The sequence below is a fragment of the Melopsittacus undulatus genome, chromosome 9, assembly GCF_012275295.1.
Source record: "Melopsittacus undulatus isolate bMelUnd1 chromosome 9, bMelUnd1.mat.Z, whole genome shotgun sequence".
NCBI lineage: Eukaryota > Metazoa > Chordata > Aves > Psittaciformes > Psittaculidae > Melopsittacus > Melopsittacus undulatus.
Window position 1 is genome coordinate 2,485,134 of NC_047535.1, and position 24,967 is coordinate 2,510,100.

Sequence of the window (24,967 nt, forward strand, 5' to 3'; positions counted from 1 at the left end):
GCACCATCTGCTAACTGTAAAAGAGTTTAACCTGGTCCAGCGCATGTGTCTGCTGTTGCACATAACAAATACCTCAAGCCTTGCCATGATTCAGTGCATTGTGCATGGGAGCCATCTGGTCCTGTAGCTGAAGAAGCAAACTGAAAATCTGATAAAAGCACAAACAGTCACAATGAGAGAGACTGGAAAGATGTGTTGATATTCCAAGCAGGAATCTCCTTCCGTGGGGGATAATCTCATCACCCATTGCCTCTTTCCTGCTCCTTTCTCTGGAAAGCTGCTGTCAGAGAGGCTGTACTGTCAGCTCTGTGAGTAAGCACACCTTTGGGTTGTTAAAAATGTGTTTCGTGAGCTTGAGCAAACCTTCTGGGACAAGATTTTTCTCAGTAGCCAGCAGTGCAGTGAGCAAGATGTGCACGATGTTTGGAACACAGCACGCTTTATGGAGCTTGGATTGATCACGAAGTCCAGCAGGTTTAAAAGACATTCTCGGTTATGATTAGTTATGAATAGCATCATAGAACAGAATTATAGAATAGTTTGGGTTGGAAGGGACCTTCAAAGGTCATTTTGTCTCACTACTGTGTGTGTATACTGGAATGTACAAAAAACTGCATACAACTCCAAAGCACAAAACACAGAATTTCTGGGCAAAATTATCTTCTCAGTCACACTTTTATAATTCTAGAGTAGTGTCTTCATCTTTCTCACTGTTATCTGAAACCCATTTTCGTTTCATTGTGTTAGACCCAAAAGATCTACCATATAAGGATAAATCCGCTTCGATTTCATCACAAGTGTTGTAATTTCCTAGGCAAACTTACAATCTCAGAGGAAGTACGTAAAGATGCATTTACAGTATATGGGCCTTAGTACTCTAAGAAATATGCTGCTGTCAGTTGTTCTCTGTTAGTAGTTTTCTATGCAAATATAAATAGTATGTAGGTGGAGAACTGCTCAACTAGCTGGAGCAGAGATTTTCTTCACACACACAAGCAGTGAACCTGCACTTCATAGTTGAGCTCGTTTCTAAAACATCATGTTCAACAGCTCTTTCTTTAAACAGCAAAATAGTTTGCTCTAAATTGTTTGATATTTATTTTGTATAACTTGTTCTGTGGCTGTCCTTGCTATAGAAATGCTGTTATGCTACAAGAAGATAGATTGCCTGGACTGGAAGCCTCAGCCCTGATTCAGGGAAGCACATGGTTTCCTTACAATGATTATAATTACTATTCAGTATATAGTGCAATTGTTTTTGGTGTTTAAAAGAGAACAAAGCAAAACAAAACAAGACAAAGCAGCTTTGGAAAGGAAAACAGAACATTAGAAAAAAATAATTGTGAAATAGGAAGTGGTTGACCTTCAGCAGATAACTCCATCTGCAGGGTCTGTTATCCAGCATTTTCTAGATCAGAAAACAGAAAGGAAAAAAAACATTAAATACCCCAATACTAGAAAATGCAGCACCTCCTTTTCTGTAGGTATAACATTTTACATCTCCTGTTCAACAGCTGCTAGTGTCAAAGGCCAAGCAAGCAGTACATGGAATGCAGAGCCTGAAGTTTTTCAGCAGTTGCTGACGGCAAAACCATCTAAAGCTGTAGCAGATGTTCTTTTGCTTCCTGCCTGCTTATCAGCCTTGTAAAGACACTTCGTTTTTGTACTTGTTATGCCAAGTGTAACTATGGAGACCTAATACAAGCTGTGCAACAGTGATACAGTGGATAGTTCTTTATGTATTCGGTTATGAACGATCAAGCAAAATATTATGGTTTCTAAGAACTCCCTTAAATTTTTCCATATGTACATTAGTCATTCCCCTCGCACGACAAGAACACAACAGGGCTCAAAGTCATGTAAGAAATACTACATTACTGCAGCTCTCTAAAGATCAAGTGTCATTAATAAATTGTTGGACCTTCCACAGGATCCTTTCCAGATTGACCTGCCTTTTGGACTGGGACTGTTGCTGGAGAGGAGGTTCATGCAATGCTTTCATGTTACAGCAACTGAACAAGAGTTAGATGCTGTGCTTGATGCTAGCTGTAGTCTTTGGTTTAAAAAACATTTAAGAAGTGAATTAGCATCCCTTGGGTTGCATTTCTGTGGTGAAATTCTTCACCAGCTTCAGTCCCCATCCCTTTGGATAATAGGCAGAGTGAAGATGTTAGTTTGGCCTCAACATGTTTGCATTTTGCATGTTGTTTCTAGTACACCATGAGATAAGGAGTGGTACATCCCAACTAACTGTATGCCTCTGAGCACCTGAATATGCTACAGGAGAGAGTTCTTAACTGCTAATTTAAAATTCACTTCCACTACTTTTCTTGTCGCACTTCAGCTCTTTTAATTCATTTATATTCACTATGAGCTCCTATAAAATATAAATTTAATATGAATTACTATATGCAAGTGTTAAAACAGCATTCAAACCATTTCAGGGCTTTGAGCTACTTTAATGAGACTGAATTTTACACTGGTGCATTTAAGTTGACATGCAAGACCCAGGGTAGTGAAGTTTATTCCTCAGTAAAAAGGAGTTCTTTTTCCTCCATGAAGTAGCAGAAATAAAGGAATTTACATAAATGCTAGCATGGAGGTTTTGCTGCAGGTTTTTCATAGTGACAGAAAGGGATGGGTCTGGAATGGTTCCTCTGCCCACGTTGAAACTGGAAACCAAAAGTGATAGCTTTGGCCTGTCACTGGTATAGATATAGATATATAGCATGGTTGTAGATATTCCTATGGGAAACAAAAGGTTTCGGAGTGACAGTGCTGGTGTTTGCCACATTTCATATAATACTATCAAGGAAAAAGAACTCTAAACAACCATTATTGCCACTTGTAAATTCTTGATAGCATTACAAATCTGTGTTGATCTGGAAAATGCAAATAGAGGACACAGTGATTCCTTGGGTTGTCTTTATATGGGTGATAATCTGTTGTATTACAATGTTAAGTCCCATGTCCTGAAAGGAAATGAAGCACTCTGGGATTGTTGGTTCCAGGGGAAGTAAACATTGATATTCTTTTGAGCAAATAAGCTTCCATATGAGAGTTCTAGACCTAAAATTAAGTCACCTTCCTTTCTCCAAAGGCAAGCAATGACAAAACAATGCATGAAACAAAAGAGAAAAGCTGTTGGAAATGAAGATGGCGAGGGACTTTATACAAAGGGCAGATTTGCATCAGATGGGTCTGATGAATGCAGTGATGGAAATCACCTGAAGCATCTGGGAAACCACCACAGTAGTGGTGAAGTACAAGAAGTATGAAGCTGAATGAGGAAAAAGTAGAACCCAGGGCTTAAATTCATATGAGCTGGGAACGTGGAAGAGGTAAGCACAATTCTGTGGGTGATTTCCTGGAAGGGGTACAGTAAATAGGTTTTTAAAGCAACACATTGGTCCTATGGCTGGATAAGGGATTTTTCAGCTGAAGTGTTTGCAAATAGAGGTCAGTATTTAGACTCAGACTGTAAGGGGTAGCACAGTAGGAAGCAAGATGGATGAGATGTCTTAACAGGGCTTCATTGTAGTCAAATTAATTCAGTTGAAATAATTAATTCTCTCTTAAATTGACTCTAGTCTGCACACTTGACATTTTGGAAAAGCTGCCTTTGCCTGGCCTGCTGGTAAATGCTTTTGCATCTGTTTTCCATTGTTTCCTTCTTGAAAAAAATGCTTGTCACTAACAGGAACCATCAGCAGCATGGAACAAATTGACTTGCCAAGGACATTTCCTCCAATCCCGTTATTTACCCTGGAAGTATTCTTTTTTGTATTGAGTCAGACTGTGATTTTTTAAAAATTGCTGTTTATTAAGATAGTTTTGTGCTGTCCTTATGGGTCAAATTCAAACTTGGTTACTTGATCTGACCTATGTTCACAGTGACTCACTGGTGAGATTTAACATTGTGAATTTGTTTTGCCTCTGTTTCTCAGCAGTTGCTCAAGTTTTGAACAGGTACTAACCTAACTGAATTGAGAGATGAGTATAAAAAGACCAGTATTTGTAGTAGTATGAGGGGACATTCCGAAGCAGTTACAGAAGCAAATAATTTCAGATAATTAGGAGAGGAGTTGGGCAGTGATACAGATTTAAAACTACCCGAGATAAAATAACAGATACTAAAAATATACTGAGATGAAACCCTTATGACTCAGTGCTTGAGCCAACCTCCATTCTCTAGGAATTACTAAGAAAGTCATCCAAACAGAGCAGATTGAGGTGTATCACCTTACTCTGGTGAGCTTACACTTACGCTTCAAACAAGTATTTTACCCTGCCAAAGGAGAGGCACAGGTCTGACTGAGCAGGGCAATCACAGTATTTATTTGAATATGTTTTGTAGCTTTTTTAAAACTGGTGAGTTTATTTCTACTTGGAAGATTTCTAATAATGAATGCTCTGGATCTTCAATGGCAACAGCACTGTCAGAAGGGCCTGAGATGTATCCTTTTTGTCAGTACCTGGGACTCTAGCTGATAGCAGAGGAGTTGATGAATCCAGCTTGCAATTAGAAATGTGGAAGTGGTATTTCTTTCTTCTTTCTCTTTTCAGCGTTTCTGTTTTCTGACTAGATGCAGAATTTTGGAAGTACTGAAAGTCCTGAAAGCATAGAAAGTATTCTGAAAGAAGGAAGTATTCCGAAAACATTTTGAAATGCTGCCGTTTCAGAGAAAAGCTGCGTTACAAGAACGTCAGCTATAATCTGGGTCACATTTTCAGTGCAGATGTGTCAAATGCATTTTCTTGGAAACCCTCCATGAGAGTTGAGAAGAGTGACCCAATGTTTTCTCACCTTACAAAATAACTGTTCTGTTTCAGTGAGGTCATGTGGATGAAGTACTGCTTGTTTCCAAACTGGTGTCCTGTTTAAGCTTGTTCAGGAGCAGAGATTTTCCTCTCAGAAGAGTTTCAAGCAGGGAGCAAATCTCTTTCATACATCTTGACTGATCTCAATCTGGCTTGTCAGTTTGCTGAATTCTAATGATCTGGGTTTATTTCCAGATAATGACTATTTATGTAAATGAGATGCCTTATAAATAAATATGGAAATTATTCCATAATAGTAATTAAAGGCTTTATGGTTGAATTACTTAATATATTAAAGGAAAATGGTGATGTGGACTGTCTTTGAGTTTATTAATTTAGTTATCTTGAGTTTATTAATTTAATTTATTAATTGAGTTTATTAATTTAGTTATTAATTTAGTTATATTATAAATAAATATGGAAATTATTCCATAATAGTAATTAAAGGCTTTATGGTTGAATTATTTAATATATTAAAGGCAAATGGTGATGTGGACTGTCTTTGAGTTTGTTAATTTAGTTATCTTGGTGATTTGTTTGATTTTAACCTGACTTACATACGTTGGACAGTGTTTCCTGAACTAAAGCAAGCTATTTTATGTGTCTGGATACATCAGAGGACATCAAAGGACAATAAAAATCAAAATGCATCATACAGTGGTAGTAGTAAATGGAAACACAGTTTTTGGTCTAAGAATCAAATAAATTAGTTATACTTGGAGAATCTCAGTTTAAGTGTTAGCCATTTACTAAAAAAAGAGGTAATTTTAAGTTAATTATAATCCTTTGCACTTCTGTAGCTGCTTCTCTTGAGAATCTCAGTAGTGTTCTACAAACATTAATTAAGCCTAGTAGTACTCCTGAGAAGTGATTAACTGATATACTTCACTTAACACATCAAGATATAAGTGATCTCCAGAACAAAATACAAAAACTTTAAACAGCAGGACTAGGCAAGAGTTTAGAGCCTGAAGTATCTTAGGCAGACCAAACTGTGGGGAATGTTTAGATACATGAAATGCAGTTACTTGTCCTAGGCATGAACTGAAGACAAGTAAAAGTGCAAACAATATGGAAGAGAGTTCTCTAGTGAATTAAGGTGGGTTTATATCTGATGTGAGAGCAGATACCCGAAGCACCACAGTGTCACATGGTGTGACTCTCGGTGATGGATTGGACTGGCTCAGAGAAAAAACTGCTATTTGCAGAAATCACCTCCAGATGGGCCAAAGAGCATGAGTCCAAATCAGACCTTTAAAGCTGATGCGTAAACAGCAGCAATAGCAGCTACTTCCTTACTCTAACCCCTGAGGCTACAGGCGCTGCCGAAAATAGCAACAAAACAGTAGTATCAGTGTGTATATTTACAGCCTGAAACTGTTATTCTTGCTGGCGAATCTGCATGCATAATTTCCTTCCTGGTATTACTCCCCAGAGAGAAGCTTTTGTTATCTTGCTTTACTGATGAGAGAATACTTAAAACAGGTTAATGCTGGAACACATAAAAGGTTGGTTTTGTTACATGAGTTAGGACTTGGACCATTCTCAAGCACCCCTTCTGCTGTCCCATTCTCAAATATTTGTTTCAGAGCTTTCAGTGTCTATGGGAAGAGTCACTGGAGAAATACGCTCCACCTGAACATCCTTATTTGCCTGCTAACAACAGGAGGAGAGGTTTGGCATCACTTGCTTGATACTCTGACCTGCAGCAACACAGCAAAGCGCATTTTCTCACTGGTTAATACCAATGGGCATCTACTAGGTCTCTGCTCATTCGATATTTGATAGTTGCTACAATACCTTGGGCATATTTCTAGTGTTTGCTGAGGGAAACATTCTCGATGCACACTCTGAAATCCTGAGGAAGCAAATCAATGCTGAAAAGTGAAATGATAATGTGCTTGCATCAGATTTTTATTTATGGAAATTACTTGGAAACATTTGGGTCTTCTCTTTGGATACATTTTTTTTTCCTTTTTGTTTCCCAGCATTTTTGTGCTTTGGGGACTACAAACTCTCACATAAATATTGGCAATAAATCCTTGCTGAGAAAGTATACCTGCTGGAGAAAAATCTGCTCATTTTATCCACAGGGAATGCCTAGATTCTGCAATTAGACTTTATCCTTACTCATATACAATAACATTCTTTATCTGCATTTTGTGAATTGGAATTCAGGATGACATATATGACTCTGACACCTAATGAACACCCCCTGCAGTGCTTCTGCTGAGTTCAGGGGACTCTGGATCAGGCCCTGTGTTCACCTCATTTCTCCATATTTTTAGCTGCTTCAGTAAGTTCTTTATCTAAATAAGGGTCTCAAAACTCTTTTTTTTTCTTTCATACATGAATGATATTCTATTCCTTTTTTATAATTTATAATCAGTAGTTCCCCTGGAGTGCAAAAAGCTTTTCAGAAATACCGTACTTGAACAGTAAAGTGAAGGGTAACTGCACTGTTGTACTGCTGCATCATAATACTGCCTTTATTATTTCATAATCTGTTCTAGAGTTTAATCATTCCAAGCAGGGACAGTCTCTTTATGTCAAAAGGGATAAGTTCCAGATTTTCAAATATGAATATAAAAAATCCCACAAAGATGTTGCCTCACTTCCAGTGTGATTCCAGCTTGCCAAAGGCTCCATTTCATTGCACAACCCTCCAAATGTAGATCCATTACTGCATTGTAAAGTGGGTTACTGGACGGGGTAAAGCAATTCATCCTCTGAAATGCAGTGTGTTGTTTTGCCAGTTACATGGTTTATAATTATCCATTATCATTATAGTTATTTTTACCAAGGTTACAGATACACTGTGCCTGTTTCAAAGGTGTTCTGACGGGTTCCTTTGGAGACTTGTTCTTCCCCCCTGGAGTTGTAAATGAGCAGTGCACATGGTGCAGCCAAGTTCAAAAGGAATAAAACTGGTAGGAAAGTGAACAGATTAAGCTCCAAATTGCATACTTAAGAAGCTGAAATAGTTTTGCCTATGGAAGCCAGTCTTTGCCAGGAAATACTATGAACAATGACAGCTGCTTTTTTTTCCTCTTCAGCACTGCTGAAGCCTCATGAATTGTAAGTAGTTAAATCTCACAATCCTGGGACAAAGTCTGTTAAAGCCATGTCCTGGGACAAGGAAATTCTCCATTCCATTCCTGTCTTTGTCAGTGACCATCTGCCACTTGTCCTCTGCCTTGCTTGAGTTTACCCATGTGTAAAATGCACTTAAAGTAATCTAAACCATACTTTGAAAATTACTTCAGTGCCACAAGCTAGAAATTTAGGGTTGCAACATGGAAATAAAAGGTTCTGTGGCTGAAAGTCTGTAGAAACCTTGTGCATTTCCCTGGCCACACATCTGGGGAGGCTAAATCTGGCTGACAGCGCTCCACCCTGCACTCTGGAGGCAGCAGGATACCACATTAAGCATGCTTGATGCCTGCCCACCTGCAGTACCATGTAGTTGTTAATTTGTTTAATTAAGCTACTATGCACAACAAGAATCTGATCCAAGGCTAACCAGAATTAGTAGGAAGATGTCTGTTGACCTCAATGATCTTGGGGTGGATCCCCACATGCGTGTAAAGACCACTGCCTAGAGATCCCTAAAGTCTTCACGATTGGAAGGCTTTGTTTGACTGATACATAGACAGATTTCTGTGCAATGAGCCTGCAGGAACTGGACACACAGTCTCTGCCTGTACAGAAGCTATTCACCAATGCTGGTTTTTATTCAGAAATAAATACAGCACTAGAGTCATTATTTTTCATAGACCCTTTTGCATGTGGCTTTAGACAAGCCTTAATGTGGAAAATTGATGACAAGCTATGCAGGAAATATTTGTGGCTAGGCCTGAGCTAGGAAAGGTGACTTGATAAAGGTGGTGACAAGTTAATAATGAAATGGAACACTGCAATTAAATGTGCTGGTGGGGAAGAAAGTGTGCCACAGCCTAGAGAGAGTGAGCAGGAGGTAGGTCACAGAGAGAAAGCAGAAGAGGCTTGATGGAACAGGGTGAGAAGGATGGGGAGATGTAAGAACAAGAAAGACAGGACAGAGATAAGCACTGTGTCAGCTGTGCTGGTAGGACTGGACAGAAACTTCTTGCTTTGGAGTTTGTATCAGGCCTTGTGTGGTGAGATCCGCGTCCCTGACTGCAATTTGTTGACACTGGTGCAACATGTAATTAGATGCAGATAAGTCCTAGAAGGACAGAAATTGTGGAGGGAAATAAACAGGCCAGGCTATAAATTAACAGCAAATCAAAGAGGTCTACGCAGAGTTTTACCTATGACACGAGCTGAGAAGTATGAAGACTGCCACAGCATGGTTCAGAATGATGTTTCTCTAAAATGAAAGTTTCCATTAGAAATAGTCAATAATATTTTAATGTCCATAACCATAAACTCTCTGAGGTGAGCTATTCATACATCAGTGTGGTGATTTTGCCTCGCTATGCAGGCAGCTGAAACAATACTCTTGGAAGTAGGAACAGACCCATTAATCTTGGATGTTAACACTGAAGCCTAAAAATTATGCCTACATGAAAAACGAGCAAGGGCAGAGAACACAGAATAGTTTGCATATCAAAATCATTAATACAAGCCAGAAAAGGGACTTCACTATTGCTGTTTACTTGAAAAACATTTCCAGGATTACAAAACACCAGAAACTGTCAAAGGATTTAGAAGTTTTTCCACCAGCACTAAATAATTCAAGGACTCACTACAGAATGCAGACCAGCTTGCTGCAAATAAATAGAGATGTTCTGGGTTCTTGATCCCTCACTTACCCCACTGTGTATTGTTGACAGAGATGTCTATGGGTGCGGCTAGAAATGCATTTTACTCAGAAACAGGAGGAATGGGCTGTGTTGTTCTTGTAGTCTCTGCCTGGGATCGGGGTTTGTCACATTCCTCAGTCAGTATGCTGCCTGTTGAGAAAAAAGAGACAGACTCAGCTCACAAATATCAAACCTGGCAGCGCAAAGCTGTGTCTGCATGTGCAGGCTTGCACATGGGTGCTTCTGCCTGTGCAGAGACTGGCCTGTGTCAGCCTCTGTTTCTTAGATGTGGCATAGGAGCAGCATTTCTGCTATAAACTGTCAATAAAAGCATGTGGGGGAAAAGGTCTTATTTTAATCCCAGACTGGTTTAGGTTGGAAGGGCCCTTAAAGCTCATCCAGCTCCAACCCCTGCCACAGGCAGGGACCCCTTCCACTGGAGCAGCTGCTCCAAGCCCCTGTGTCCAACCTGGCCTTGAGCACTGCCAGGGATGGGGCAGCCACAGCTTCTCTGGGCACCCTGTGCCTCAGCACCCTCCCAGGGAACAGCTTCCTGATATCTCATCTAAATCTCCCCTCTTTCAGCTTAAAGCCATTCCCCTCTGTCCTATCACTACCTACCCTTGTAAAAAGTCCTTCTTTTTGCTTTTATATTCCCCCAGTAGGTCAGATATGTCAGAGGGATGAGCTAAACCAATACAGCAGGTTTGAACGTAGACATTTGCAGAACTTCATATGAATTTTCTGTCATTGGGACGAGCCACACAGTAGACTCCAGAGCCAAACGTCCAGAACTGAGGGAAGCTTGGATTCAAAGCCAAAACTGTGTGGTCGGAGCCTAAAGATCACTTTGAAAACAGGCCCTTGGTATCAAATGTCGGGCCGGTTCAGACGGCGCTGCATGTGGAACAGGCAGAACTGCTGCTGTCGTGCTCGGCAACGTCCTGACACGCGGCGTGCATCTGAGGGGATTATTTTTGTCTTGGGTTCTTTTCTAGGGCTTTGATGCAAGAACCCTGTGCGGTTTGCATCGAGCCTGCACAAAATCCCTCGCTTTCTCTCCCCTTGTTCTCCAGACAGCCGGCACCACCTCCGGGTCCTGCCGCAGGTGAGCGAAACACTGTTTGTGCCGGAGATTAATTTATGTTTAAATTAAATGTACAGGAGGGGTGTGTGTATATATGTGTATCTGTGTGTGTGAGAGAGTCGAGCCCGTGGTCCGCGCGTTGTATTTTACGCTGTGTCGAGAGGGTTTCACTGAGGGCTCTCGCTCTCCCCTCACGGGTCACAGCCGCTCCCTGAGGGGGAAGGTGGGGAGCGGGGGCCGTGGTACCACATGGAGCCCTCCGGGCCGGGTGTAGGGGAGCTCACCGGGGCCGCGGTACCACAGGGAGCCCTCGGGGCCGGGCCGGGCCGGGTGCAGGGGAGCTCACCGGGGCCGCCTCAGGGCCACAGGCGGGGCAGAGCCGCGTCCCGCCGCCCATCACGAGTCGGTGCCCGCCCCCGGTGACGGCCAAGATGGCGGCGCCAGGAGGCGGTGCGGAGGGGAGGGGGGATCCCGCCTGAGACGCCCACACGGCGGGGAGGCGGCGGAGGCGAGGCGGGCGCCGCGAGGATGAGATAAGGGCTCCGGGACCGAGCGTGCTCCCCCCTTCACCCTCCCGTTCCTCGGCGCCGGGGGTAGGAGGCACCGGCGGCCGTTCCCCGTCCCCGGGGAGCGCGGCCCCCGCCTGAGGTGAGCGCTGCGGGGCGGCGGGGGGGAACCGGGGCTGTCACCGCGGTGGGGCGGAGAGCGGGGTTCACTGAGGAGATATCGCGGGGCGGGCGCTATGGCGGCCCTGGGCCGGCGGGGAAGGGGCTGTCAGCGCCGGGCCGGGGCTGAGGACGTGCAGGGCCGGTGGTAACTTTCCGCTGGGCCGCGGTGGGAGGTGGGGGAAAACTTTCTCCGCTTCCCGGTGTGGAGCCGGGGCCACGGCCGGCCCCGAGGAGCTCACCCCCGGGCCGGGAGCTGCCGGCGCCTCGGCCGCGCTGTGCCGCTGACCTGCCATGTTACAAAGGCAGGGCCGGGGCGTGCGGAGGGCTGCTCGGGGGGAACGGGCCGAGCGGTGCCTCCCCCCGGGGATAAACGGGCAGGTTTCCGTGCATCGTGAGCTGCGTCAATCGGGGTTATTGCACAGGTAGAGCTCAGCCTTGTGCGTGTTTTCATTGCGACTTTCCCTTCGGTTACTGTGTACCTGGGTTAATGCGGCGCGCCGGCCGAGGCGGTGAAAATGAGCCCTGACATTTGTTCCGTCGTGATGTCTGCATGTAGCACAAGTTGCTGGCCAAGGAACGATAATAGTTAATAACTTCTTAACCGTGGTTGTTATTCTGGAGTCATTTCAAACGTGCTGCGTTTAAAAATGTGCCGCCTTCAAGAATGTTGATATGGTAAAAATGAGGTCTCATCTTATCATAGAATCGCAGAGTGGTTTGGGTTCGAAGGGACCTTAAAGATCATCCAGTTCCAACCCCCTGCCATGGGCAGGGAGCTTGGGGCATGGCTCTGAAGTGTAACGTTTCTGAATTAACTGAGTGGAAGCTGGTGTTCTGCACAGCTTTTAACTTCATTTCACAATTATTTTTCTGGAACTGTTGCTCAACGAGAGGTTTCCGTAAAGAGTATTACATTTCAGTACATAATCTTTCACTTTCTGAATGATTAAACACAAATATTTAATCTTGGCAAGTGTCTGTGGTGGTTTAGGGAAACTAATTGAGTTAGTCTAGCCAAGGAAGGTCGAGGGGGAGAGTAAATGGATTACTTCTGGTTTGTGTGTTAGCATACAACTCTTGTGAGTCTCCTGTTTCTCTCATCCTTCTTTAAAGAATCATATTTAGAGTCTTGGTGAAACTCTGACTTGCTTTTAGGTGATTGAGGGGTCTGTATTTAATTTAAAGTGAACATGAAAGTGGAACTGTGTCTGGTAAATGAAGTTTTCTAGGGGTAATCATGACTTGGCATTGAAATTGTTTCATTATCAGAAAAAGAGCATTAGGGTTCTTGTGGTTTGCTTTTGGGGAAGGGGAAAATTGCATGGAGCCTTAAAGGCAAATGAAAAAAGTTAAGTTTCTCTGCAGCCTTGTGTGATATAGATGTTTGACTTGCTCTGGAAACGTGAGGGTCCAGTTGGATGAGGTACTTTCCTCAAGTTTATGAGCAGCTCCTGATCCTATGGAACAGGATTTCCTCAGTGTCCTATTCTAAACAGTGAATTTCCTAGAAAGTAGCACAAAAAATACGATCTGCTTATGCAAACAGTGCAGCAGAAGGCACCAGGACCAGCTTTTAAAATAAGGGCTACTTTGACATGTTTTTCCACTGTTAAGGATGCTCATATGTGTGAGTTTTCATACTTTCAGTAGCAGTGTGGTTGCAGGTCTGCGTTTCTGGTGAACAGCTTGCTCTGTATGCTTTACTTGGATATAACACCACTATGGCCCTTAATGGTATTTCTATACGCATTAATGGCAATATTGGCAATTTTGTAGCAGTGTGGCCAGAGTTAATTATTAGTTAGTAAAAGCACAAATATTGACATAGCCTGGTGCGTACTATAGGGCTCAGGTGAGCTTGGCTGATTCAGGTCAAGCATTGGGAACAGTGTAAATAACCTGGTCCTGTTTAAGATCTGAAAGGGAAAGTAGCAAGGCAGGAGTAGAGCTGAACTGGTGATCTGAAGAGAACAGAGGTGTCTTGGAAGGTTCCTAACTAATACTAATGTTCTGTGTAACTCTTCCAAATGAATTGTGGGCATCACTATTCAGTCTGGCAGTTTTTAATCTGCAGGGTTTTGCATTCAAGGGTTTACTGATGTTTAAATTCCTGCTGTAGTGTGTGGTAGGGAGATGAAACTGTCTTGTGACTCTTCCAGAGAGAAGATGGTATCTAGACTGAGCTGAATGATGATAATGGGATTTGTTAATCTTGAGGTTTTAAAACTGGGAAAAGAAATTTGCAGCATCACTTAAATATTCAACGTCCCTTTCGGTTCCCATCCTACTTCCTAGCAACTGAATTGGAGTTAATTTTGCAAGTCATAGTAGGTTGCAATGCTTTTTATAGCACTGGCTGTAGAAACTGTTGTGCTCATGGAAAGGACATAGTACAACAGCTACTTAATAAAAACCTTTCTCAGTCTTAAATCTCTGCTGAAATGAAGACTTGTAGGGAGTCTTCTTTCCCCTCATTGTCCTTTAGTCAACTTTGACCTTAGTTTTTTAAATACGGTGTCGGCATGATCAGAAGGAGGATAAATTGTTGCACAACTCATGTTGGATTAAAAAGAAAAAAGGTCAATGTAACCTTGTTGAAACATAAGGTTTGGGGTATTTGTGATTTCCAAGTATCCTGCTGTCAGACAGAGGGTTCAGTAGCTCAATTTTTGATACATCTGTAGCTGTGGATTTGAAGGTGTTTGATCTGAAGATTCCTGGAAAGAACTGTGGTACTTCTTAGAAGGATGAGGAAAGGACCAAAAAAAGACACCAAAGTAATTTCCATTTAAGTGTATTAGCAAGGCATGATGCAGTTTATGTGGGTTGGCATATTTCCAGTATGATTCTCTTGTTTGTCAAAGTATTTTAATTGGGCTTTCCTGTGATGTAATGGTATTTCTTATTTATTTTAAATGCTCTCAAAAAAACCCCAAAACAAACCCAGCCAGCCTGCCCTCCCCTTCAGAGTCCCCAAAACCAAACCCTGTAAAGATCTAATACCTCTGAGGAAAGTGTAGGTTGAGCTTGTACAAAAAGCAAGGGTAGAGGTGTGGTTTAGAGGGCTGAGTTGTACTTATCACTCATCCTTCTGCTATAAACTCACTGGGTGGTCTTAGGCAAGAGGACAGAAAAGGCCCTGCATCTTTTCCATTATATATCAATTGCATATATAAATAATCTTTGCTACTGTGAGCATAAATCATGATAGAAATGTTATATTAAAAGCAGTAAATCCTCTTGAAGCTAAGCCAGTTATGATTGAGGCAGGTAGGACAATATGTATAACCAGTGAATGTATCACCACTGTTCAACTATTTCAAATCAACTGTTTCTAGCAGTGGTAATGACCAAGTAATTACTTAAAGTGAACAAGGTTTTGTTTTTGGTTTTTTTTTTTGTTATATTGCATAATAAGCTTTGGGTATTTCTGCTGTTCTTCAGTTCAGGCTTAGTCTATGCCTGGTCTGGAAGCTTGGTCTGTCATTGATGTGAAAACATTCTGCCCATGTATGTACAATTATAAAGCACCTCTGCGGGCAATGGAGTCAAAATGAAAACATACAGTGAAGGCTACATGAGACAGTGGTACTGCGAGCTTAGATCTATAGCAGTCATTTTAGTAACAGTCTATGATGCAGAAGTAGTCATTGGTACTTCCCTAAAGAGCTTAGAAAACAGCACCAGAAGGAAATTGTGGAGGAGAAGTGGAAATGAAAGACTTCAGAAAGTGATGGCTCTATTCTTTTAAATGTCGTATTTTTACCTTTTCAAAGCATACTTTCATGCCATGTCTAAAATTCAGGGTTATTGTAGAGGCTGAAGCAGAATGAAATAGAAATAAGCAATAACAGGGTGTGGGTGGGTATGTGCGTGAAAAAAGGAGGAACTGTGGTATAAAAATAGGATGTGAAGAGTAAGGAGGAGTGTTAGAAGTAAGTTAGTCAATGCTATCCTCACTATTTAATTTTTACTGTAAATGTTGACTGTTAGAAATATACTTAATACTAATTAATAAAATTATTTCAATGTAGCCATCTAAAATAAAAGCGGACAATCCAGAAGTGTGGTGTAAGTTGTATATACATACATGCAAATGAAAAAGTCCCCAGAGGAAACCCCCTCTTTTCGTGTGCAGACATTATGCTAACAAGGAGAAGGGCACAGTGGGCTGGATTCTTCAGTTTTGGTTTTGTCTTGAGCTTCAGCAGGAACCTGTGGGTTAAGGAATTATTCTCATTTGTGCAACCAAGATCAGGAGCTGGTCCAGCTCTGGTAGCTTCCATATGTCAGCAAGTGTGTCTGTGAGATTGTGACTATAAAATGACAGTGAAAAAGGCAATGCTGTCCACATACTGCAAGTGCAAAAATAATTGGGCTCAGCACAGTGCCATCAGTTAAATCCCAGTACAGGAGCAGTATTCTAACAAATTGTACAACTTTGTAGTTACCTTGTGTGCTGAACTGTTCAGGACAGTGAAGGCTTCATTCTGTAGAGCACCAGGGGCAAACCTGTGAGTCTGTGAGTGCTTTTCTCCTAAATATTAGCACATAAGGTGACCTTGACTCAATAAACTTCAGCCTTTCCTTTAAGGGTAGGGTTGTTTCATAATTATGTTCCAAAAGATGGGGAAAGGTTTTTTAGCCATGTCTGCTTTGTGTTACAAAGAGGTATCTTGAACTGGCTTTGGAATCCTGAAGCCATAGCTTTCTTAACATATCACTGCACTTCAGCTAATTTACTGTGATATTGTGGGGATGCCTTGATATTGCTTTGTATTGCTTTGCTAGCTAACCTGGCTGGGAAACTGCCACATACATGCGTGTTACTTGATAGATGTACTTGCAGCTGACCTGGTAGCAGTACACTCACAGTTGGGATTTTTGGGGTTTTTTTGGTGGGGTAGATGATGAACATTTTGTCAACTTGGATGCAGAGATTTGCTAGATAAGGGAGGTATTAGTCAGTGTTATCTCTCCATTTAACCTTCCCAGTGTGGTGTAGCTCATATGCAAACAGCAGTCACAGCCCCACAGTTGCAGTCCATGCATGTCATTCATTCAGCATATATAATTTGCAGCATGGCCTGGTCCCATTTTTTTTATCTTGCCAGACATTTTTGCCTGCTAGAGAGAAAAAGAACATCAAATGTTCCAAGTCACAATTAAATGCATTTTTAAATGCAGCAAAAAAGATGTTAGAAACAATTCCCATTTCTCACTCCATCCACCACACCATAAATTCAAAGTTTTAAGAATGGCTTCAAAACTAAACTGAAGTGGTTCTGTGTGTCTAAATACAGTGGAGTAAAAGCAGGATACGTCTGTCACTCTTAGCTGACGCAGTTTGACATTTTCAGTGACAGATTTTGGGTCTGAAGCTCACTATTGGAAGATTTGCTGCTGTCATTTGCCTTTAGCTACTGTGCCAAGGAAAATGGAATGTTCTGTTTGGGGGACTTCTCCTTTTAAAAAGTTGCTGTATAATAAGTAATTACAAAAAATATGGACTAGCTGCCCTCCTGAACTGTGTTTTGGATGGAGTAATATTTACATTTTATAGTGCTTACCTTGGCTTCCCTCCCCCTCATTTGCTATAAATTGTTTTCTGCATCCCTCCCTGCAGACACAGTTGTACTTCAGAAATCATTTCCATCCTTCGCTTGTGCTTTTTGGCCGTGAATACTGTAATCGAGAAAGAAAAGTGGAAGCTTTAAAACTGTCTTTGTTAAGATTTGTCTCTGTCATGAGCCTCATGGGATATTTAACATTTCTTTCTGGAGTTTTTGTAGGCAGGATTAAATACTGTGGGATTTTGCTGTGGCACAACTGTAATGAATGCCTAAGCCTGCGCCTTGTTAGACCCCCCTAGTAAATGCTTAAATTTTATTGAGGCTAAAAAGAGCAATGAAGAACAAACAAATGGAAGACTTGGTGAGTGATGGTGGAAAGAACAGAAGATGTAGAAAATGCCTGGTCTTTCCCTCAGGGTGAAGTCTGTTTCTTCCTGCCTTCGTCCTGCCGGTTATTCTCTCCAAACTTTGATACTCTGATGGCCAGTTCTTCCTCACTGACTGCAGCAATCCCAGTGGATCTAGATTAGCCTCTGAATTTAAGACTGATTTATCTTTCTTCCTAGCCATTGCTGAACAAATCTGCTTGTTCCTCAGTCCTTGGCCTGCATTCCTATTTTCTGGTCCCAGACTCATGGTCTTGTGTTCTGTGCTTGTCCTCTTATCCAGCACTTTTCTGTTTCCTGGGCACCTTGTAGACATCCTTTGTTGTTACTTTTTGAGCTCTCTTGATTATCTCCTCAGCTGTTTGGATCAGATTGTGTTAACCATGAGTTAGTAGAGATGATTGTGAATGGGCCTATGAAATACTTGACAGTGATTCCAGCCCAGTGATGTAGGAGCAGAATAATGTGGGTTTCTCTTGTTTGGGGTGTTTTTAATATGTCACTGTGTTTCTTCACACTAGAACTACTATTGATGCAGCACCAAAGGGAGCTTAGTAGGAGCTAGCAGCTTCTTATTGAGCACTGTGTTGTCTAATGTTATTGAGTGCAGATGTATACAACAGGGCCTAAAAAGCAACACAGCTGATCACTTTAGCCCTGTCTGTTAGCAACTTTCTCTGTTGCTGTCCTTTGTTTAACAGCAGGAAATGTGAAGAAAAAGTGTAGGCAATGTCCTTCTGAAAAATGCAAGGGCTCTCAGAAGTTCTGGTTGTATTGGGGTAATAATGTCGGATCTTTGTATCTTGTTTCTTGAAAAAGGAGGTCTTTTACTTGATGTGGGACAGTAAACTAGCTGTAGATATGTTCTACATATGCTGCAGGTACACTGGCAGCAGTTCTCACTGTGTTCCTTGTGATGCCTAAATGTGTACTTTTATTTTTCTTTCCTTTAACTCTCCTCATTGGCTTTCCAGATGGCTGACTCGGAAATATGTCTTTTGAAGTGTCCATGGGGAAATTACTCATGTTAATGCTGCTCATTTCTTAGACGTTTTACAGCTCTGCAGGTGATTCCCAAAATTGTAATTTCTGACACTCCTGGAAACTTTATGTTACAGATTTGGGTCATTAGACAAAAATATGCATTGCTACTGCTCCATGCTCTCATGGCAGTCTTGTGTAAAAATGTTCGAAGTCACTTACTGTGGAGGGTAGCTGATTTCAACTGGTACTAGTCCTGTATTGTGTATGTAAAGAGCTAGTACCAGTGCTGTATGGATTAGAAGGATGCATCAGGGGCTAGATTTGCTCTCCAGGCTGTCACCCCCCACTCCTTGCTGTAGGAGTAATGCTAGCAGTGCTGATTGCTTATGCATGATCTGAAATCAATTGTCTTGTACATTGGGGTTATGAACAGAATCTTGAAGTTCTGATAATCTAGTATAGGGGTTTTTTCCTCTCCAGAGATGTTTCTTCCCAGCCTTGCTTGTGTTACACTCTGTTTTCTGAAGTCTTCTCACAACAAGCTTCAAAGAGTGTTCTCCAAGTCTTGGGAGATGGAAGCCTCCTTTAAACAAGGCTTATTTTGACTACACCTTCCTGGTGCTAATGAGTTGGTCAGGGAGATCCAAGTCTGAGACTGTCTCCAGTGAGGTATTCTCAGGCCTGTAGTGGAAAGCTGCTGCTTCAAAATGCTTAAATATAGGACAGGCTTTGCACATGCCTGAGTATAAAACACAAGCTCAAGCTGTCTGTGGTCATACCAGTGTTTAAAAGTGGTCATAGTAGTGTTTACCACATCTGAAGAAAACCAATGAATTATGCCAATAAATGGCAGTAGGACTGTCACACTAGCTGCAAGAATGGGGAATTGGAATGAGGTGGCTAGATGGAAGAGTACATGTGTATTGCTGGTTGTGGAATTAACAAGGAGCTGCTTAAGTATCAGTATCTTGCAAAGAGGAACAATGTTTTGAAGTAGACTTGGAAAGGTTATTGAGCTAAAAGAGCACTTTCATAGCTGGCTAATGCTTGTAGATAGGCATGGGAGGTATTTATCATCAGAAAACAGTGGGAGAGTTGAAATTATTTGAAGTGGCTGCCTCAACCATTTATTTTCTTTCTTGAAGCACTAGATGTTCTTATGTTCTTAATATATCAATGCAGCATAGAACTCGATGGTTTGTTTCTTAATTTTAAAATCTGGTTTCATGTACTTTTTTAATGCTTAAGTGACATGTAACGTTGCCTTGGCAAGCGAGTCCCACAGGGATTCGCAGTGTTCACTTAATGTGAGTGGAGTGAGCTGCAAGTATGACTTTCAACAAATGTGTACATTGTTCAATCTTTGTTTTTGCTGTTTCTATAGGGAATGAAACTTTAACAGGAAGTCTGTGTTAAAAGCCTGGCTGACAGCAAGAGAGGCAAACGGTAGAAGCAATGCCCTGATGAAAAGGTAGGGAGCAGATCGGTAGAGTTTTCAAGAGGCTTGTGTTCTGGCTGGAGAGAATTCCTGTGATATTTGAGGTGATTCTGCTTTGTTCCCAGGATTGTTTGTTACTAAAGGAAACACAGGGGGGACAGGCTCATCTGTCATTGTGCCAGGCAATTTTGGAAGCCTAAGGGTGAGGTGAAGTTTTTTCCCTGTGTAGCTGCAGTTATTCTCGTGTTCTCAAGACTGCTAAGCTCTCATGTGATTTGTGCAGTGTCATGGCTGAGAAATGGTTCTGGGTAGCTATAGCAGGGCTGACTGATCTAGTTAACTTCATTTTGCTCTTGCATGACTAGTTGCAACGTTTCTATGTGTTGGCAGCATACTTGAATGGGGTAATACAGTAACACACACAGGAGACTGAAACTCTAGGGACTGTTAGAACTTTACTGGCAATTTTTATAAACTGGTCACTGCTTTGTGTGTTTGACTGCTTTTCATGTGCCTTCAAAGGAAGGAAGTACTTGGAATGTGTTTATATGATGAATGCTTAAAAAAATAAATCACCATTTATAATAAAGCTTTGAACTGTTAAAAAAAAGAAGTGCTGCAGAGCCCCTGTGTTGGTTTCCAGCCTACACTGGGAGAGCATCATTCCTTGTTTACAAACACATCTCTTTGGAGTCAGGCTAACAAAATGAAATGTCACTTGCTTCAGGCAGCATAAGGACCTAATAAGGAACTCAAATTAATAAGTGATTTAATATTCTCAAAGAAAAATGGAGGCAGGAATGGAATGAAGACAAGATTAAAAGATTAGAAGGTGGTGGTTTTTGTGTCTGCCAGAGTTGGACTGGTGAAAATGTTGTGGAGTTGGATGGTCCTTACCACTGTCTTTCGTAGGTCATAAACCTCTTGCACATGCAAAAAGCACAGAAGTAAATCCTTTTTTGCTATCTAGGAAAGCTGGCTCCTGGAAAGAAGCTGGCACTGCTAGAGCTGTTCTGGTCTGAAGCCCACTTACAAGACACCTCTATATGGTTTGTGGGTAGGAGCAAGCTGTATGGGTTATATCCGTACTTTTTTCCTTGGAAATAGTGTAGTGCATCTATAGTAAACTCTGTACTTCTGAGTTACTGCTGCACAGATGGAATATGCAGCACATCCGCATTAGTTTTGGTCATGTGATGAGGGAAAAGCTGATGCGTACATCCCTCTTACAGTGTTTGAATGAAAAATGTGATCTGTTCAGAAAGCTTGGGCGCTGATTGAGTTGTCTGAAAATATGTGAGCAGGTACAAAATCATGCCTTTCAGTTTTTGCTTTCTACATGACAGTTGTAGATAGCTTATGGCAAATAAGAAATAAAAAATTGGAAGCAGAATAGGTTAGCCTATGTGCTCTGCTTTCTGAATTAATATCTGAGTCTCATGAGCATTTTAACACCAAAGGGTCAGCCCCAGGGAGCTTCTGCAGACCTTCTGATCATCTTTCTTGTAATAGCAGCTTGGGTTGCACTTTGCAGCAGTTTGGTTCTCTTTTAACACTGGCACTAGACCTGCAGGGTTAGATCACAGATTTTGTTTTTCAGATTAGTCTCTCTCTCTGAGTCGTTAAAATGCCAGCACCTATGAACTGCAACAGTGAAAAGAGAGAAAACTATTACTTCAAATTTGCAAAATGGTTATGAAGCAATATGATGCTATTAAAAAATTACATTGGATAAACAATGAGACTGAGCTTGCCCTTTGTTGGTCAGCAGAGCTGAATAGTTTGTGGATCTATGGTAGGATTATCTGGTTGTTTCCCCTGTTCCCATGCATTTGGAAATCCCAAAAGCCCAGTGTTCTCCCACATTTATATAGCCATGATCTGCTAAGTCTGTGTATGTTTAATATTGTCTTACAAGTCAGTATACTGTTCACAAGGATATTTTGTTTCTTGCTGATGTTTATAGTATTTAAATTCCAATGGTATTAATTATATATAGTCCATTAAAAGTTATTATCATGAGATGGCTTAAAGACCATTTATTGCACTTATTTCCAGAGACTTTTGTAAGAAGTTATGATTATAATGCCATAGTGTTGTCTTCAAAGCACAACCTTTTATCCCCGGATGACTGATGTGTAGAGAAGCAACAGTAGCTGCATCTCACTGTGACACTGTTAATGTTGTTGAATTTCACCTGGGACCTGCTGCTTCACGCAACATGGTTGTGCAATGTGACTTTTTGTGTTGTTTTGTTTGGGGTTTGGCTTTATTTCCTGGAAGTTGACTTGCAGTATTGTGTGATACACATAATCACAGTGTGCTTTGGAATACCTTCATGGTAACAGCTTCTACAGATATTACTCAAGCTTGTTTGAATTTCAGTTTGTATGAATTGCTTTTCATAGAATGATTGTCACTGAATTAGCTCACATTCTACACCTTTTTACTGGGGTCTGTTAACATAAAGTTTGCATAAATCTGCTCTCATGGTAAACAGATGTTGAAAACTCAGTACCACACTAGCTCTAGTAAAGTCTTAAGTTAGCTTAAATAAAATACCACTGAACTGTTTGATATCTATTTTATTGTATTTTTTGCTGCAAGCCTTTATATCCAAAGGCGAAGATCATAGAATCATCATAGAACATGGAATGGTTTATGTTGGAAGGGACCTTAAAGCTCATCCACTTCCAACCCATTGCCACGGGCAGGGACACCTTCCACTAGAGCAGCTTGCTCCAAACCCCGTCCAGCAGGGTCTGGAACACTGTCAGGGATGGGGCAGATATGAAAGATGCATCATCAGCTTCCCTCCTCCTTCTGTAAAATCTGCTTAAAATCATGATAGATTTGCTGACTTCTGTATGACTTGCTATAACCTTAGGAAGCAAATTTGTATGATAGCAGCTGTTTGTACGTAGGGGATTCTAATTTTACCTGGCTCTAAATGAGGAGAGCTTGTCCCAGTTTTACTTGAAAGTGCTTTTGGGGATAAATAAATGCTTGAATTTAAGAATTTTAGGATAAACTTAATATGAAATAAATAATAGGCTTGTGAGATAGGTATGATTCTTCGGTATAATGTGTATATGTCTTTCTGTTTAGTTGTAATGCTGTCTTGGCTAATTAAACAGGAATGGTGTGCTGCTAATGCACTGAAGGTATAAGCCTTCCAATTTTAAGAGTCATAGTTTGTATAACTTTTGATTACTAAGCCAGTTTTCAATTAAAAAGGCATTGTCAAGCACTCCAGACACTGGTGTAGCTTTGCAAAATAATGCTAATGAGAATAGGACCAAACTAAACTTTGTTTTTCCAACTCATCATCTTTAAGGCAATGTTCAGTTTTGTGGTGCTTCTGCTTTGTGATTGTGGGGCATTTTTCATACACAAACATGCAAGACTTGCGAGCTTTCAGTTTATCTTCTGTCTTAATAGAGAGCTCTTTCACCAGAGTTCATGATGGTGTAAGCACTGAGTTTAAGTTGGTTGGTAGATTTTACTTAGCCAGCCCTGCCTTCTGCAGCAGTTCTTGAGGAGTACTTCTGAGAAGCCTTTGACCATAGATTTTTCCTGATTATTGTTATGAACCATAATTATTTTTTCTTTCAACATTTCTTGATGATTTTTTAAATGATGCTTTTTAAAAGCAACTGCTTATGCTCTTATTTGTTTTCAATCTTTTTAACTAAAGACCAAATGCTTACCAGTGTATTGTAGCTTTTAAAAAGGCTATTACAGCTTATCCAGTGAGTGCTGGTTAATAAAGACAGAAACTTTTCATCCCAGTTAAAATGTAGTATAACATAGTTAAGCTTTACAGAGAATTGTTTATGTTATAAAATATTTAGAACTACAGTCATGGTAGCTAAAAGATGTTTGTGTTTGGGCTTCTGCTGGAGTTTAAAGATGCTTTATGAAGCTTCTTTATCTCCCCATGCATTTGTTGTTTGCTGAAGCCAGATGTACAGTCGGATAATGGGCAGCATATGCAGTGGCTGGATGTGTGTCTTCAGATATATCACTCAAGAAGTTTTCAATTTGTAGTTATTGATCTCATATACTGCTGAGTAACGTATTCCAGATGGCTTTGAAATAACTGATTTTAGGTTAAATACAGCTTAGTTTTGTAACTAGATTCTCTCTTCTTTCAGAAAACAAGCTGAACTGTTGTTTGCAAACTGGTAGAATACTGTATGTTAGTGGCTGGTTCCCAGTAATCATGTGGTCTGAAGTGTCCCATGTTACTTATTGACCATATAGAAAGCAAAGAAGGTTGGATAATTTAGGGGTATTTTTAGGGTTTTTTTTCTTGGTGTTTTCTTGAATAATGCAAGTAACCTTAAAACTGTTACTTGTTTCCTTGTGGCTTTAGAAGTCACCAGTCAAGTCAGTTACTGCAACAAAATAACAAGCAACCTATGAAATAAGAACAGGAAGATGCAATTACCTTTCTTGCCCTGGTGGATGAGATTGATAGTGGTGGTCTGGCACAGGCTTACATTCTTCCTTCTGGAGCAGGGACTGATGCTGGAAATCTGAGGTCAGCTTCCAACAGCTTTAATCAGTTTGATTAAATGTACCGGTATCAACTTACAACTTAGTATTTCTCAATATCAGTGAGCAATGTCCAAAGTTATTTTGCTTGTTTTAATGAAAATTTGTTGGCGAAATCCTGAACTCATGATGGTATTGGAGCAAAACATAAAGGGAGATACAGCAACCAGAGTAAAGGTGGCCTGATGAAGACTGAAGTCTTGTACCAACCATTCAAACTGTTCTGAATTGTGTCGATTGAGTTTCTGAATGTTTCAAGCTCTTGAGAGTGTTGCGACAATTTCTCATGCAATAAAATTTTATACCCAAACAAAATTAATTGAGCAAAAGGGAGTTTTAAATATCTTGTCTGGCTTAAAAAGTCTGGAACTTGATGACAGTAAACTTCCTGAAGCTACTTTACTGAGGTTCCAGCACATATGGGTGACTTAGATAAACGTTTTTAGCCTATTGCTCAATGTTCCATGAAAGAGTGGGGAGTATTTTCTTTCCTTGCAAAATCAAGCTGTTAAATAAGAAAATAAGATATGGGATTTAAGTGGCTTGCAATAGTATTGAAGTGTCTGAAAAAAGGGAAACTCAATCTCCTGCTATGTGGTGCACATATTCTTTGCAAGGCTATCCTTTAATTCTATATGTATTATTTTGTCCTGTGCTGAAGGT

At 41.0% G+C, this 24,967-nt stretch overlaps 1 protein-coding gene across 1 annotated transcript in view; it reads left to right on the forward strand.

Moving 5' to 3' along the window:
- Positions 1 to 11,228: 11,228 nt before the first annotated feature.
- DENND4A (DENN domain containing 4A) overlaps positions 11,229 to 24,967 on the forward strand; it is a 52,513-nt gene continuing 38,774 nt past the window's right edge. Inside the window, exon 1 of the mRNA XM_034066482.1 lies at positions 11,229 to 11,343. The gene's annotated coding sequence lies outside the window, so the exon portion shown is untranslated. The remainder of the gene's footprint in view (positions 11,344 to 24,967) is intronic.